This window comes from Tursiops truncatus, chromosome 18 (assembly GCF_011762595.2).
Source record: "Tursiops truncatus isolate mTurTru1 chromosome 18, mTurTru1.mat.Y, whole genome shotgun sequence".
NCBI lineage: Eukaryota > Metazoa > Chordata > Mammalia > Artiodactyla > Delphinidae > Tursiops > Tursiops truncatus.
Window position 1 is genome coordinate 65,838,349 of NC_047051.1, and position 6,413 is coordinate 65,844,761.

Below are 6,413 nucleotides of genomic sequence, written 5' to 3' on the forward strand. Positions count from 1 at the left end.
ATTTCAATGAGTCAAAGACAGCAGGTGAGTGAAGAGGATGAGAGAGAAAATTCCTCCAAAGTGCAGGAGCAAGAACGACCGTTTGCAGGACACCTTTAAAATTCCAGGAGACTGGAATTTTAAATTGTGCCTTGAGGGACTTCCCTGGTGGCTCAGTGGTTAAGAATCCACCTGCCAACGCAGGGGACACATGTTCAAGCCCTGGTCCGGGAAGATCCTACATGCCGCAGAGCAACTAAGCCTGTGCGCCACAACTACTGAGCCTGCGCTCTAGAGCCTGCGAGCCACAACTACTGAAGCCCGCACGCCTAGAGCCCGTGCTCCGCAACAAGAGAAAACACTGCAATGAGAAGCCCGCGCACCGCCACGAAGAGCAAGCCCCCGCTCGCCGCAACTGGAGAAAACCCACGCGCAGCAACAAAGACCCAACGCAGCCAAAAATAAATAAATAAATTTATATTTAAAAAAATAAAGTAAAGTAAATTGTGCCTTGAATGCCTGAATTTCTGGATAACATTAAATTGACTCCAGAAACTTTTTTTTTTTTCTTCAGCATCTTTCTAAAATCTAAGAATCTGATTTCTTTGATTTTGGACTTCTAGGCTCCAATATTGTGGGACATTTACATTTCTGTTGTTTAAGCCCCTCAGTTTTTGGTACTTTGTTATGGCAGCTCTAGAAAACGAATATAAGATACTAAGCCAAATCTGTTTTTTTTTTTATTGAGATATAGTTAACTTACAGCGTTGGGTTAGTTTCAAGTGTACAGCAAAGTAATTCAATCATATATATATACATTTTTTTTTCAGATTCTTTTCCATTATAGGTTATTACAAGGTACTGAGTATAGTTCCCTGCACGTTTTCTTTTCTTTTTTTAAAAATAATGATTTATTGATTGATTTTTAGCTGCGTTTGGTCTTCGTGTTTGAACTACTCCATGTCAGTCTGCTGTGGAAGGAGGTTTGGTTTTCAGAAGGCTGTTTTACATGGAGGTGCTCTGCTCAGGTGAAAATAGCAGTCTTCACACCAGGCACACCTGATTCCCTCTGCTACCTGCCACTAGCCAGGTGACTTCACTGCCTTACTCGTGGTTGCCGTATTTTTAAAAATGGATGTAGGGGAAGAATAACTCAAAATATTAAACTCAGTGCTCCTCCTTCCTTCTTTTTTTCTTAATTATTGTATTGTGAAATATGAAACAACCACAGAGCTGTGCATGGAAGCTACAGGCAATTCTAAAGTAACTACTACCTAAGTTGGAAGAAGAAACATCACCCTGCTCTGGAGATGTTCAACATCACACTAGCCACTAATGAAATGCAAACTAGGACCGTGATGATCTATCACTACACACCTATCAAAATAGCTCCAGTTAAAAATAACGGCAATACCAAATGCTGGCAAGGATGCAGAGAAACTGGATTCTCACACATTCCTAGTGGAAATGGAAAATGGAAAAGCCACTCTGGAAAACACTTGGGTAGCTCCTTGTAAAATAAAATATACAATTCCCATACAAGCCAGCAATTGCACTCCTGGGCTTTATCCCAGAGAAGTGAAAACTTATGTCCACATAAAAACCTATACACTGGGTTTCACAACAACTTTCTCTGTGATAGCAAAAAATTGAAAACAAAATATCCTTCAACAAGTGAATGGCTGACCAAACTGTGGTACATGCATAAGGTAAAAAACCACTAAGCAATAAAAAGGAACAAACTATTGACATGCTCAGCAATGTGGGTAGATCTCAAAGGCACTATGCTGACTGGGAAAAGTCAATCTCAAAAGTCACATGATAAAACATTCTCAAAATGATGAAATTATAGAGATGGAAAATAGATTTGTGGTTTCCAGGGGCCGTCGATAGTGGGGAGAAGATGTGGCTGGTGACTATAAAGCAACTGCACAGGGAGATCTTTGTAGTGATGATTAGTTCTGTATGGTGGTATTGGTGGCAGATTATTGAAACTATACATATGACAAAATGACATAGAGCTATATATGTACATTGTACCAATGCCAATTCGTACTATAATAATTTAAGATATAACTGTTAGGGGAAACTTGGTGAAGCATATTCAGGACCTTCTGTACTATCTTTGTATCTTTGCATCTTCCTGCGAATCTATAATACTTTTTAAAAATTCTAAAGTAGCGACCACCTAAGTCAGAAAAGAGGACAATGCCCCCTGCAGAATTCCCCTCCCCCATAAGCTCCTTTCCACTCGTAACCCCTTTGTATTGACCCTGTGATAGTCACTCCTTGCTTTTTGTTACATATTTGCGATCGACACATGCTTCCCTAAAGATACACTCCATTTTTTGCCCAACAAATACAAATGGAAGCAGTCACATGGAATCTTATGAATCTGGCTCTTTTCACTAAACATCATGCTCGTGAGTTTCATCCATGATGTGTATGGCTGTAGCCCTGTATTACATCAAATGAATACGTCACAATTTGTCCAGTTGACTTTTTTTTAATACATAGATTTTTTTTTAATTTCTTTATTTTATTATTTATTTTATTTTGGCCGCATTGGGTCTTCATCGCTGCGTGCAGGCTTTTCTCTAGTTGGGGAGAGGGGGGCTACTCTTCGTTGCAGTGCGTGGGCTTCTCATTGCGGTGGCTTCTGTTGTTGTGGAGCATGGGCTGTAGGTGCGTGGGCTTCAGTAGTTGTGGCATGCGAGTTCAGTAGTTGTGGCTCACGGGCTCTAGAGCGCAGGCTCAGTAGTTGTGGCGCACGTGCTCAGTTGCTCCGCAGCATGTGGGATCTTCCCGGACCAGAGCTCGAACCCGTGTCCCCTGCATTGGCAGGCGGATTCTTAACCACTGCGCCACCAGGGAAGCCCTATTGCAGTTGACTTTTTGGGTTGTTTCTGGTTCAGAGCTATTATGAGCAATGCTGTCATGAACATTACTGTCCCCTGGTGCACAAGTGCATTCATCTTTCTAGAGAATATATCCAGCAAAGAAACTACTGGGCCATGGGGTATGTTTATTTTCAACTTTATAAGAGAATGGCAAACTATTTTCCAAAGGGTTGTACCACTTTTCACCTCCAACGGCTGTGTGGGTGAGTTCTTGTTGCTCCTTTTTAGTGCAAAGTGAAATAAGTGAAATAAGTCAGTCACAAAAATGACAAATACCCTTCGATTCCATTTAGATGATGTACCTAGAATAGTCAAAATCAGAGAGACAGAAAGCAGAATGGGGGTTGCCAGGAGCTGGGGAGAGAGCAAAAATGGTGAATTATTGTTTATTGGATACAGAGTTTCAGTGTGGGAAGATGAAAACAGTTCTACAGATGAATAGTGGTGACGGTTATACTACAATGTGAACATACTTAATACCACAGAACTGTACACATAAAATGGTGAAAATAGTAAATTTTATGTTATGTATATTTTATCACAATTGAAAAAACATATCAGTGCAATCATTTTTAAAATACAGTTGACCCGGGCTTCCCTGGTGGCGCAGTGGTTGAGAGTCTGCCTGCCGATGCAGGGGAGACGGGTTCGTGCCCCGGTCCGGGAGGATCCCACATGCCACAGAGCGGCTGGGCCCGTGAGCCATGGCCACTGAGCCTGCGCGTCCGGAGCCTGTGCTCCGCAACGGGAAAGGCCACAACAGTGAGAGGCCCGCGTACCCCAAAAACAAACAAACAAACAAACAAAAACAGAAAATACAGTTGACCCTTGAACAACGTGGGGTAAGGGTTGTCGACCCTCCACCCCTTCCCTAGCAGTCAAAAATATGCATACTGTAATCTCTGCCTCACTAACAACAGAGGAATTGATAAATGACTCAACCAAGGGCAGGAAGCTAGAACAGTTTGGGTAGAATCAGGACTCCAACCCTAGTTCTTTTGATTCCACATATTGTCATCCATAATTGAACACACTTTTCCCCACCCTTAGTTAAAGATCTGTAAAGTGGAAAATACAGGTACTATATTTATTGAAAACAATCTGTGTGTAAGTGGACCCATGCAGTTCAAACCCATGTTGTTCAAAGGTCAACTGTAATCTTTTTTTAATATAGAAAGAAGCAAGATCTGTGCATTGAAAACTTTAGAAAAAATAGACAGACAAAAATAAATAAATAAAATGTTTGCATTTCCACCATCCAGAGACCATCAGTGTTACATTTAATATAGCGTCTTCTAGATCTGAAAATGACCTTATACTGACTGTACAGTTGTTTTGTAATCTGTTTTCGTGAGTACATGATCCTACCTTTCTCCTATCACATTTTTTCCAACTGACCTAAACATGTACCAATTGTTTTAAAAGCAGGGGGGACACCTATCAGCAGCTTCAGACTTTGCACAGCCCATCCGTAATCACTCAGGGCCCAGGATACGTGTCTGTGTCCCAGGATACATGTCTGTGTCCCAGGATACATGTGTATGTCCCTAAATGCACCCCCATTCTTGAGCAAAGTACCACCTATCTCCAAGGGTTGCTTTAAGGATACAATAACCCACCTGAAAGCATCCAGAACGATGTCAGTCTCAGCTCTATGGAGGTTTGTTTTCTTAGGCAGGCCCGTCTCTAACTCCAATTACATGGGAATTGGTGGAGTGCCATTGCCACCTGTACAAAGCATCCTATTTGCCGATAACTCAAGTAGCTTGAAAAAGAGGGAAAAGAAACACCATTCACCTCATTGTGTGACTGTGAGTAATGAAGTCCTGAATGATGGCAATCTGACACTGAACAGAATTCCCCACAGAGGACGATCCATGCCATTCTGAGTAATGGTGCCACCACTGGAAAAAGCATACAGCCTCCCTACTTGGAAGACCAGCACTTATTTAGGTGTGTAAACTCTAGTGACTTGTTCAGTTTTCTAAGTCTCGTTATGATGTAACTGACCTCATGAATATTATGAGATATTTGTCATTGCCTAAGACGCTTTAAATGAGCTTTATGGTTCTCAGAAATCATTAGACCCACAAAAAATTCAACCTGGACTGCAAAATTTTTTTTTAATTTTACTTATTTTTTGTATAGCAGGTTCTTATTAGTCATCAGTTTTATACACATCAGTGTATACATGTCAATCCTGATCACCCAATTCATCGCACCACCACCACCCCCACACCACTTTCCAGCCTTGGGGTCCATACGTTTGTTCTCTACATCTGTGTCTCAATTTCTACCCTGCAAACCGGTTCATCTGTACCATTTTTCTACGTTCCACATATATGTGTTAATATACGATATTTGTTTTTCTCTTTCTGACTTACTTCACTCTGTATGACAGTCTCTAGATCCATCCACGTCTCAACAAATGACCCAATTTCTTTCCTTTTTATGGCTGAGTAATATTCCATTGTATATATGTACCATATCTTCTTTATCCATTCGTCTGTCGATGGGCATTTAGCTATTGTAAACAGTGCTGCAATGAACATTGGGGTGCATGTGTGTTTTTGAATTATGGTTTTCTCTGGGTATATGCCCAGTAGTGGGATTGCTGGGTCATATGGTAATTCTATTTTTAGTTTTTTAAGGAACCTTCATACTGTTCTCCATAGTGGCCGTATCAATTGACATTCCCACCAACAGTGCAAGAGGGGTTCCCTTTTCTCCACACCCTCTCCAGCATTTGTTGTTTGTAGATTTTCTGATGACGACCATTCTAACTGGTGTGAGGTGATACCTCATTGTAGTTTTGATTTGCATTTCTCTAATAATTAGTGATGTTGAGCAGCTTTTCATGTGCCTCTTGACCATGCATGAGCTGTTTTAATATTTTGGAGATTAATCCTTTGTCTGTTGATTCATTTCCAAATATTTTCTCTCATTCTGGGGGTTGTCTTTTTGTCTTGTTTGTAGTTTCCTTTGCTTTGCAAAAGCTTTTAAGTTTCATTAGGTACCATTTGTTTATTTTTGGTTTTATTTCCATTACTCTAAGAGATGGATCAAAAAAGATCTTGCTGTGATTTATGTCAAAGAGTGTTCCTCCTATGTTTTCCTCTAAGAGTTTTATAGTGTCCAGTCTTACATTTAGGTCTCTAATCCATTTTGAGCTTATTTTTGTGTATGGTGTTAGGGAGTGTTCTAATTTCATTCTTTTCCATGTAGCTGTCCAGTTTTCCCAGCACCACTTATTAAAGAGGCTGTCTTTTCTCCATTGTATATCCTTGCCTCCTTTGTCATAGATTAGTTGACCATAGGTGTGTGGGTTTATCTCTGGGCTTTCTATCCTGTTCCATTGATCTATATTTCTGTTTTTGTGCCAGTAGCATATTGTCCTGATTCCTGTAGCTTTGTAGTATAGTCTGAAGTCAGGGAGTCTGATTCCTCCAGCTCCGTTTTTTTTTCCCTCAAGACTACTTTGGCTCTTTGGGGTCTTTTGTGTCTCTATACAAATTTTAAGATTTTTTTGTTCTA